This window comes from Arachis hypogaea, chromosome 9, assembly GCF_003086295.3.
Source record: "Arachis hypogaea cultivar Tifrunner chromosome 9, arahy.Tifrunner.gnm2.J5K5, whole genome shotgun sequence".
NCBI lineage: Eukaryota > Viridiplantae > Streptophyta > Magnoliopsida > Fabales > Fabaceae > Arachis > Arachis hypogaea.
Window position 1 is genome coordinate 51,060,217 of NC_092044.1, and position 11,086 is coordinate 51,071,302.

An 11,086-nucleotide genomic window follows, 5' to 3' on the forward strand; every position below is an offset into this window, starting at 1 on the left:
AGGCTTTTGTTGATCCTTCCATTAGAAATTTGGATGATTTCTCCATAAGGGATTATAGGTGTTGCCAAAGGCTTCCCCCATGTAATTTACCTCTGCCATTGCAGGGTTTTCAAGATCATAAGCATCTTCTTCAGGAGGGCCTCTTTAGTACTGTTGGATGCATTTTGCCATTCATTCAGACTTTAAGAAATCATGTTGACTTGCTGAGTCAACATTTTGTTCTGAGCCAATATGGCATTCAGAGCATCAATTTCAAGAACTCCCTTCCTTTGAGGCATCCCATTACTCACGGAATTCCTCTCAGAAGTATACATGAATTGGTTATTTGCAACCATGTCAATGAGTTCTTGAGCTTCTGTAGGCGTTTTCTTTAGGTGAATGGATCCACCTGCAAAATGATCCAGTGACATCTTAGAGAACTCAGACAGACCATAATAGAATATATCTATCATGGTCCACTCTGAAAACATGTCAGAAGGACACTTTTTGGTCATCTGCTTGTATCTTTCCCAAGCTTCATAAAGGGATTCACCATCTTTTTGCTTGAAGGTTTGAACATCCACTCTAAGCTTGCTCAGCTTCTGAGTAGGAAAGAATTTAACCAAGAAGGCTGTGACCAGCTTATCCCAAGAGTTCAGGCTATCCTTAGGTTGTGAGTCCAACCATGTTTTAGCTCTGTCTCTTACAGCAAAAGGAAAAAGCATGAGCCTATAGACTTCAGGATCTACTCCATTAGTCTTAACAGTCTCACGGATCTGCAAGAACTCAGTTAAAAACTGGTAGGTATCTTCTGATGGAAGTCCATGAAACTTGTAGTTTTGTTGCATTAGAGCAACTAGTTGAGGTTTTAGCTCAAAATTGTTTGCTCCAATGGCAGGAATTGAGATGCTTCTTCCATCAAACTTGGAAGTAGGTGTAGTATCATCACCAAGCATCCTCCTTGCATTATTGTTATTGGGTTCAGCTGCCATATCCTTTTCTTGTTCAAAAATTTCAGTAAGGTTGTCTCTGGATTGTTGTAATTTAGCTTCTCTTCGTTTCCTCTTTAGAGAACTTTCAGGTTCAGGATTAGCTTCAACAAGAATGCCTTTTTCCTTGTTCCTGCTCATATGAGAAAGAAGAGAACAAAAAAGGAAGAGGAATCCTCTATGTCACAATATAGAGATTCCTTTATGTTAGTAGAAGAAGAAAGGAATAGAAGAATGAGAAGAGTTAAGAATCCAAACACAAGGGTGAAGATAGGTTCAAATTCGTGAGATGAAGAGAAGTGTTAGTAAATAAATAAATAAATAGAAGAAGATGAGAGGGGGAGAATTTCGAAAATAAATTTTGAAAAAGAGTTAGTGATTTTCGAAAATTACAAGGAAATAAAATTAAAATTAAAATTTAAAACAATTAATTAATTAAAAAAAATTAAAAAGGAAGGAGAAATTTTCGAAAATTAGAGAGGAAAAAGTAGTTAGGTGGTTTTGAAAAAGATAAGAAACAAACAAAAAGTCAATTAGTTAGTTGAAAAAGATTTGAAAATCAATTTTAAAAAGATAAGAAGATAAGACGTTAGAAGAGATATTTTGAAATCAAATTTTTGAAAGAGATATGATTTAAAAAGATATGATAAAAGATATGATTAAAAAGATATGATTGAAAAAGATTTAATTTTTAAAATTAAAATTAATTACTTGACTAACAAGAAACTAAAAGATATGATTCTAGAATTTAAAGATTGAACCTTTCTTAACAATAAAGTAACAAACTTCAAAATTTTTGAATCAATCACATTACTTGTTAGTTAAGTTTCGAAAGTTTGAAATAAAATAAGAAAAAAATTTTGAAAAATAGTTTTAAATTTTTAAAAATCATAAGATAAAAGTAAAAGGGATTTGATTTTTGAAAAAGATTTTGAAAAGATAAGATTTTTAAAATTGAAAATTTGAGTTGACTTATAAGAACTAACTAATTTTAAAATTTTTTGACTAAGTCAACTCAAATTTTCGAAATTTTGAGAGAAATAAGGAAAATATATATATATATATATATATATATATTAATTTTTGAATTTTTAATGATGAGAAGGAAAAACATAAAAATGACCCAAAACATGAAAATTTTTGGATCAAAACCAATGATGCATGCAAGAACACTATGAATGTCAAGATGAACACCAAGAACACTTTGAAGATCATGATGAACATCAAGAACATATTTTTGAAAAAATTTTGATGCAAAGAAAACATGCAAGACACCAAACTTAGAAATCTTTCATGTTTAGACACTATGAATGCAAAAATGTTCCAAATGATCTGTCATAGCACGGCTAATCATCTATCGGTTCTCGATCATGCCAGAATAGAATCCATTGATTCTTTTGCGTTTGTCATCACGCCCAACAATCGCGAGTTTGAAGCTCGTCACAGTCATTCAATCCCTGAATCCTACTCAGAATACCACAGATAAGGTTTAGACTTTCCGGACTCTCATGAATGCCGCCATCAATTCTAGCTTATACCCGAAGATTCTGATTAAGGAATCTAAGAGATATGCATTCGGTCTAAGGTAGAACGGAAGTGGTTGTCAGTCACACGTTCATAGGTGAGAATGATGATGAGTGTCACAGATCATCACATTCGTCATGGTGAAGTGCAACAAATATCTTAGAATAGGAATAAACTGAATTGAATAGAAAATAGTAGCAATTGCATTAAAACTCGAGGTACAGCAGAGCTCCACACCCTTAATCTATGGTGTGTAGAAACTCCACCATTGAAAATACATAAGTGATGGTCCAGGCATGGCCGAATGGCCAGCCCCCAAAATGTGATATGAATTCGAAAATAGGACTAGGCGTCCAAAGATGTGGTCAAAGACGACTAATACAATAATAAAATGTCCTATTTAAACTAGACTAGCTACTAGGGTTTACAGAAGTAAGTAATTGATGCAGAAATCCACTTCTGGGGCCCACTTGGTGTGTGCTTGGGCTGAGCTTGAGCTTTACACGGGCAGAGGCTTCTTTTGGAGTTGAACGCCAAGTTGTAACGTGTTTTTGGCGTTGAACTCTGGTTCGTGACGTGTTTCTGGCGTTTGACTCCAGAATGCAACATGGAACTAACATTGAGCATCAGTTTACGTCATCTAATCTCGAATAAAGTATGAACTATTATATATTGCTTGAAAGCTCTGGATGTCTACTTTCCAACGCCGTTGAGAGCGCGCCATTTGGAGTTCTGTAGCTCCAGAAAATGCATTTCGAGTGCAGGGAGGTCAGAATCCAACAGCATCAGCAGTCCTTTGTCAGCCTTCTTATCAGAGTTTTGCTCAGGTCCCTCAATTTCAGCCAGAAAATACCTGAAATCACAAAAAAATACAGAAACTCATAGTAAAGTCTAGAAATATGAATTTAGCATAAAAACTAATGAAAACATCCCTAAAAGTAGCTAGATCCTACTAAAAACTACCTAAAAATAATGCCAAAAAGCGTATAAATTATCCGCTCATCACGTAGCTTCTTCCAATTGTTCCAATTGTTCCAATTTTGCATGCTTCCTTTCCATCCTCTAAGTCATTCCTACCCTATAAACTCTGAAATCACTTAACACACATATCAAGGCATCGAATGGTAATAAGAGATGATTAAAATACACAAATTAAAGACTCTAGGAAGCAAGTTTTCAATCATAGAACAAATTCTGGGAAGGAATTGTAAAACCATGCAAATAGTATGAATAAGTGTGCAAAGGCTTGATAAAACCCACTCAATTGAGCACAAGATAAACCATAAAATAGTGGTTTATCAACCTCTCTACACTTAAACATTAGCATGTCCTTATGCTAAGTTCAAGAGAAGCTAAAAGAGTGAAGGGGAATGGTAGAATGTATGAAATGCAACCTATCTATATGAATGCAACTACATGCAAAAATGATTCTACTTACTTGGTGAAAAATAAATAAATCTTTCAAGAACAAATATGAACTGGATTTCACTAATTCAAATCACAAAATAAAGTACAAGTAAACTTGCAGAAGAAAATATCTCGTGAAAGTCGGAACAAGGAATCGAGCATCGAACCCTCACTGAAGTGTATACACTCTAATCACTCATGTGTTTAAGGTTTGATTCTCTCAATTCTCTACTAACCTTGCTTTCTAAGGCTTGCTCTTCATCTAACAATCGACAAAAATTTAATGCATAGATACACATATCAAGAGGTCTTTTAAGGGTTGTAATGGGATTAGGGTCAAGGTAGGATTGTATTTGGTCAAATAGACTAAAATCTGAATCATTAATTAACCTAAACTTTCCACCTATCTTAAGACAATCTATGTAATCACAATACAAAACCTAACTGTCCATTAACCATGTTTTCCACATATTCATGCATCCTGATTTGAGTACAGTACATATGCATTGCTATCACCATTAACTTTGGGGCATTTTGTACCCTTTTTATTATTTGCTCTTTTTTTCTTTTCTTTTTTTCTCTTTTTCTTCTCTTTTTTTTATTTTATTTTTTGTTTTTTATGATTTTTAATTTTCTCAATGCATATGATTAAATTATTGAATGTATGAATATGTCCTAAACATTTCTTTCACATTTTCATAAAGATATATAACACCCAATTCTTTAACCAAACGTTTCTAAACCCACTTTTCCCCACACTTAATTCATGAGCACTCTCACTAGTCTAAGCTAACGAAGGATTCAAATTAAGGACATTATTATTTTTCGCTTAGAGTTAGTGATGAGTTAAAATAAAGAACAAATGGGGTATAATAGGCTCAAAATTGGTTTGCAAGGGATAATGAAAGGGTAAGGCCATATGGGTATGTAAGCTTAGTGAAACAAAGGCCTCAATCATATAAGTGCATGCATACATCAAATAATGGAAATATAGAATTAAGCAAGACAAAGATCACAATTTTAGAGAGAACAACACACACCAAAAATAAAATAGTGGTTGATAAAATGCAACCAATCAAATAAGCTCAAAAATCTCATAGGTTTTGTGTGCTCGATCTCTAAACCTTGTTCCAGAATAAAATTTCTTCAAACAAGTTCAATAAAAAATTTAATTTAAATTAGTGGAATGCTATAAAAAGTTTCTTGAAAAAGAAAATATTACTTCAACCAAGTGGTAAAATATGCACAAAATCAAACAAACATGCAAATGCAACAACTAATTTAACAAAGAAAATTTAGCATTGGTGTTAAAATATGAAGTAACTAACCCATGGAAGTCGGTATCGACCTCCCCACATTTAAAGATTGCACCGTCCTCGGTGTATGCTAAGATGTACAAGTGGATTGGTGGCTCCAACTGACGCTTTTTGCCAAGGATTGTGCAGATGGACTTGTTTTTCTCCCCATTTAGAGCTTTCCCTTTCCCTTCTTTGGTGGCCATCGTGAAAGAAGAGGAAAAGAAGAAAAGTAACCCAGAAATAAAGATAACAAAATAAATAAAGTATGGGTGGGTTAATGCCAAATAATAAGAGTCTCATTTACATGGTAGTGGTGCACAAAATTGTGATACACAAGGGCGCCAACAACTTGGTACGCACAATTGTAATCTCACTTTTTTTCACAACTTCGCACAACTAACCAACAAGTGCACTGGGTCGTCCAAGTAATAAACCTTACGTGAGTAAGGGTCGATCCCACGGAGATTGTTGGCTTGAAGCAAGCTATGGTCACCTTGTAAATCTCAGTCAGGTGGATTCAAATGGTTATGGAGTTTTAAAAATTAAAAAAGATAAATAAAACATAAAGTAAAGATAGAGATACTTAGGTAATTCATTGGTGAGAATTTCAGATTAGTGCATAGAGATGCTTTGTTCCTGTTGAATCTCTGATTTCCTACTGCCTTCATCCAATCCTTCATACTCCTTTCCATGGCAAGCTGTATATTGGGCATCACCGTTGTCAATGGCTACTTCTCATCCTCTCAGTGAAAATGGTACAAATGCGCTGTCACCACACGGCTATCATCTGTCGGTTCTCGATCATGTTGGAATAGAATCCAGTGATCCTTTTGCGTCTGTCATTACGCCCAACACTCGCGAGTTTGAAACTTGTCACAGTCATCCTTTCCCAGATCCTACTCCGAATACCACAGACAAGGTTTAGAATTTTCAGATCTCAGGAATGGCCGCCTATAATTCTAGATTATACCACGAACACTTCGATCTTTCGGAATGAAGGCTAAGAGATATACGCTCGATCTAAGGTAGAACGGAAGTGGTTGTCAAGCACGCGTTCATAGGTTGAGAATAGTGATTAGTGTCACGGATCATCACATTCATCATGTTGAAGTGCAAGTGAATATCTTAGAACAAGAATAAGCTTGAATTGAATAGAAAATAGTAGTAATTGCTTTAATGCTCGAGGAACAGCAGAGCTCCACACCCTTAATCTATGGTGTGTAGAAACTCCACCGTTAAAAATACATAAGTAAAAATAGGGTAGGCATGGTCGAATGGCCAGCCTCCCAAAACGTGAACAATGGTCCCAAGATTCCAAGATGAAAATACAATAGTAAACAGTTCTATTTATTCTAACTAGTTACTAGGGTTTACATAAATAAGTAAATGATGCAAAAATCCACTTCCGAGCCCACTTGGTGTGTGCTTGGGTTGAGCATTGAAGCTTTCACGTGTAGTGGTCTGGCTTGGAGTTAAACACCAGCTTTGGTGCCAGTTTGGGTGTTTAACTCCAACTTTTATGCCAGTTCTGGCGTTTTGACGCTAGAAACAAGCAAAGAGCTGGTGTTTTGACGCTATTTTACGTCATCAAAACTCACGCAAAGTATAGACTATTATATATTTCTGGAAAGCTCTGGATGTCTACTTTCCAACGCAATTAAGAGCGTGCCATTCGGAGTTGTGTGGCTCCAGAAAATCCACTTCGAGTGCATAGAGGTCAGAATCCAACAGCATCTGCAGTCTTTTGTCAGCCTCTGAATCAGATTTTTACTCAGGTCCCTCAATTTTAGCCAGAAAATACCTGAAATCACAAAAAAACACACAAACTCATAGTAAAGTCCAGAAATGTGAATTTTGCTTAAAAACTAATAAAAATATACTAAAAACTAACTAAATCATACTAAAAGCTATATAAAAATAATGCCAAAAAGCGTATAAATTATCCGCTCATCAGGTAGCTACAACATGTATATGAGAAAGCAATAGAAGCACATGGCATACCAGTGGTACAAAATTTGCAACAATGAGGAGGAGTGTGGGTAATGAAAGATAGTATAAGTGCATATCAATGCAAATGGAATGCAAGTAACATAAAAGAATAGCATTGACTTATGAATAATAATACCCAATCAGAATAAAGCAAGTCATTAAGCACCAAAATAAGATCAAAAAAGATACAACAGTTGAAAAAACAAATGTAACACCAATGCAAAAGTAATAAATTTAGAAAAGAAAATAAAAATATGCACAAAATTAAAATGCAATGGATGAAATTATGCAAATAAATTAAATAAAATAGACTGGAAGTGAAGAGGGATGAGAGGTTTAAGGGATGAAGAAGAAGAAAGTAAGAAAGGAGGAGGAAAGGATAGAAGAAAGAAGTAAGAATTTAAAAACAGGGCGCGATGCGCGTGCGCAGTGCACGCGTGCGTGTGAAAACTGCATTAACCATGTGACGCGTAAGCGTCGCCCACACGTACGCTTGGGTGGTCAGAATTTAAAAATGGCGCGCACGCATCAATGACGCGTACACGTGGGTGATTTTGTGCCTTGGGCACAGTGCCTGCACTAGGCCAGCACAACTTTCGGCCTAACACCTTTTTACGCCGATTTGTAGGGTCACGCATACGCGTGGGTGACGCGTACATGTGGAAGGCTGATTTTGCAATTGATGCAGACGCGTCAGGGACGCGTTTGCGTGGGCGTGTTTGTGCCTGAGGCATGCCTCCAGCCACACTCCCGCGCAACTCGCTGTAAGTTTAGCGGTGACGCGTGAGCGTGGTCCACGCGCCCGCGTGGGATGCATTTTTTTTGGAATATATGCAAAATGCAGAATGTAGTATGCAGATGCTAATGCAAACATTATGAATGACACTAATAAAATAAAAATAAAATAAACAAAGGAACGATTATACCATGATGGGTTGTCTCCCACCTAGCACTTTTAGTTAAAGACCTTAAGTTCGACATTTGGGGAGTCCGTTGTTATGGTGGCTTGTGCTTGAACTCATCCAGGAATCTCCACCAATGTTTGCAATTCCAATATCCTCTGGGATCCCAAATTAGGCACATAAAGCCTTCAAGCAAGTTAAAGCAGATGACTAGGCCCCAAGAGTGTTGATTGCCAGAATGAATTCCGTGGTCCCAGATCTTACTTTTACACCCGTCTTCTTGTTGATCATCAAGATTCCATCCGGGTGGCACGCAATTTAAATTCTCACTAAGACATCCAAAAAGCTTCCTAGACCTGCACAATTTAGTATTCTTCCAACCATGATACTTCAGCCGTGAGCATCCTACCACAATGAACATAGGATTGTGTTGCCAACCACTAACCATCTCCCTCTTACTCTTATAGCCACAAAGAGCTCTAAATTGCCCATCCGTCTCAATCAAAGCATACTCAAGTGGGCTAATTAAGCTCAGAGATGAGAGATTTACCCACTTGAATGAAGGGATGGATGGTGATGGCTTTGGGGGAGAAGTCTCTAACAATTTTGGCAAGGTGATTTGCAACTCCGTTCCCTTGAGTTCTTCCTTGACAACTTCCACCTCTTTGCAAGCTTCTTCAATATCAACCTCTTCCTCTTGGTAGCTTTCTTCCAATTCGATCTCTTCTTCATTGTTCACCAAGGGCATAGGAGGTTGTGCTTTTTCTTCTTTAATCTCCATGTCAAGTCCAATGGGAGAGGATTCAAATGTAGATAAGAATTCATCAATAAATGAATCCATCTCTTGATCATCCCCTTCAAAGTCTTCAACCATGATATGCCTTGGAGGTTGTACACCCTCCTCAACATCAATTGCAAATGTCTTAGAAGGAGGCTCTATGACTTGTGTTTCCCATGGAGGTTCTGCTTCTCTTAAGTCTTCAACCACTTCTTCCTCTTCAATGGCAGGCGTAGCTTCTTCCAATTGTTCCAATACAAAATCGTGCTGCTCACTGTCCACCGGAGTTTTTAACTTCTCCTTCATGCCACGTTCTTCAGTAGATTCTCCACATGAAGCCATGGGGGTTCCTTGAATGTCCAAACGTCAGAAAGGTAATCGATTTATCGCTTGATCCAGTTGGCGAAGGGTTGCATGAAGTTTTTCCGCTGTTTCCTTGAGACGATCCCTTGATTCTTGTTGCGCTCGGCTATCATAAGTAGGATCATAGTGCTCTTGGATTGATGGATATGGAGATGGTGAATATTGAGGTGGTGGTTCTTATCACTAAACTCATAGGTTGATATAAAAGTGCTAGGTGGAAGACAACCCACCATAGTATGATTGTCCCTTTTTCAGTTTTAATTCAAGTATGTTTTGTTTATTTTTGAGTTTTGATTGGACCTGGAATCATGCATAACATTCATATTAGCATTGCATTCTGCATTTTGCATAATAAAAAAAACGCACGCGATGCGTCCGCGTCACAAGTACATTAGAAAGAAGAGAAAAGTGAACAGAAAGTCACACGAAAGCATGGCTGGAGGCGTGCCTCAGGCACAAATACGCCCACACGACCGCATTGCTGACGCATTCGCGTCGTTTGTGAAATAGCCTCCCCACGCGTTCGCGTCACCCACGCGAATGCGTGACCCTGTCAAATCAACGTAAATGGGTGCATGGTAGAGAGTTATGATGGAGTAAGGCTGGACTCGTGCTAGAAGCACAAGCCCTACCACGCGAACATGTGCCTCACGCGTCTGCATCAAAAATTGCCATTCACGCGATTGCGTCACCCGTGCGAACGCGTCACTCAGATTTTTGGCAAAAGGAGTTTGAAACAGAGAGTTGCGCGAATGCGAGGCTGCACTCGCGCCAATCGCATAAATCAGGCCACGCGATCGCGTGACCCACGCGTCTGCGTCACCTGACCTTATCGCACACCACGCGACCGCGTCACTCACGCGTCTGCGTCACCTGCGCCGTACAACTTATCCAGATCAGTGCCAATTGTCTTATCTTTTCTTTTCTAATCCTAATTTCTTCTATCTTTTCTTCTTTCTTCTTTCTTTGTTACATTATCTCTTTAACTTCTCATCCCTCTCCACTTCAGTTCTATTTTACTTAATTTATTTGCATATTTCATTCATTGCATTTTAATTTTGTGCATATTTTTCTTTTCTTTTCTAAATTTATTATTTTTCCATTGGTGCTACTTGTTCATATTCAACTGTTGCGTATTTTCTGGTATTATTTTGGTGTTCAGTGACTTGTTTTACACTGTTGGGTAATATTATTTAAGTCAATGCTAATCTTTTATGATACTTGAATTAATTTTGCATTGACATGAATTTATATTGTCTTGTATTACCCACACTCTTTGCCCCTATGTTGCAACTTTTGCACCACTGGTATTCCATGTGCTTCTTTTGTTTTCTCACTTGCATGTTGTAGCTATCATGTAATTGAGACTCTCATTATTTGGCATTAACCCAACCATAATTTATTTATTTTCTTATCTATTTCTGGGTTACTTTTCTTCTTTTCCTCTTCTTTCAGGCTGGCCACCGAAGAAGGAAAACGAAAAACTTCTCAAAGGGGCAACAAACAAGTCCATCTGCACAACCTTTGGAGAAAAGCGTCAGTTCGAGCAACCCGTCCACTTGCACATCCAAGCATGCACCAAGGACAGTGCAATCTTTAAGTGTGGAGAGGTCGATACCGACTTCCATGGGTTAGCCATTTTCTATTTCAACACCAATGTTTAATTTTATTTGTTAAATTAGTTGTTGCATTTGCATGTTTGTTTGATTTTGTGCATATTTTACCACTTAGTTGAAGTAATATTTTCTTTTTCAAGAAACATTTTATAGCATTTCACTAATTTGAATTAAACTTTTTGAAAAACTTGTTTGAAAAAATATTGTTTTGGAACATGGTTTAGAGTTCGAACAAACAAAA

At 37.3% G+C, this 11,086-nt stretch overlaps 1 non-coding gene across 1 annotated transcript; it reads left to right on the top strand.

Annotated features, from left to right (window-relative positions):
* Positions 1-468: 468 nt before the first annotated feature.
* Positions 469-572, top strand: LOC112713518 (small nucleolar RNA R71). Its single transcript, XR_003158491.1, has one exon. It is a non-coding gene; the product is annotated as a small nucleolar RNA R71 (small nucleolar RNA).
* Positions 573-11,086: the final 10,514 nt, after the last annotated feature.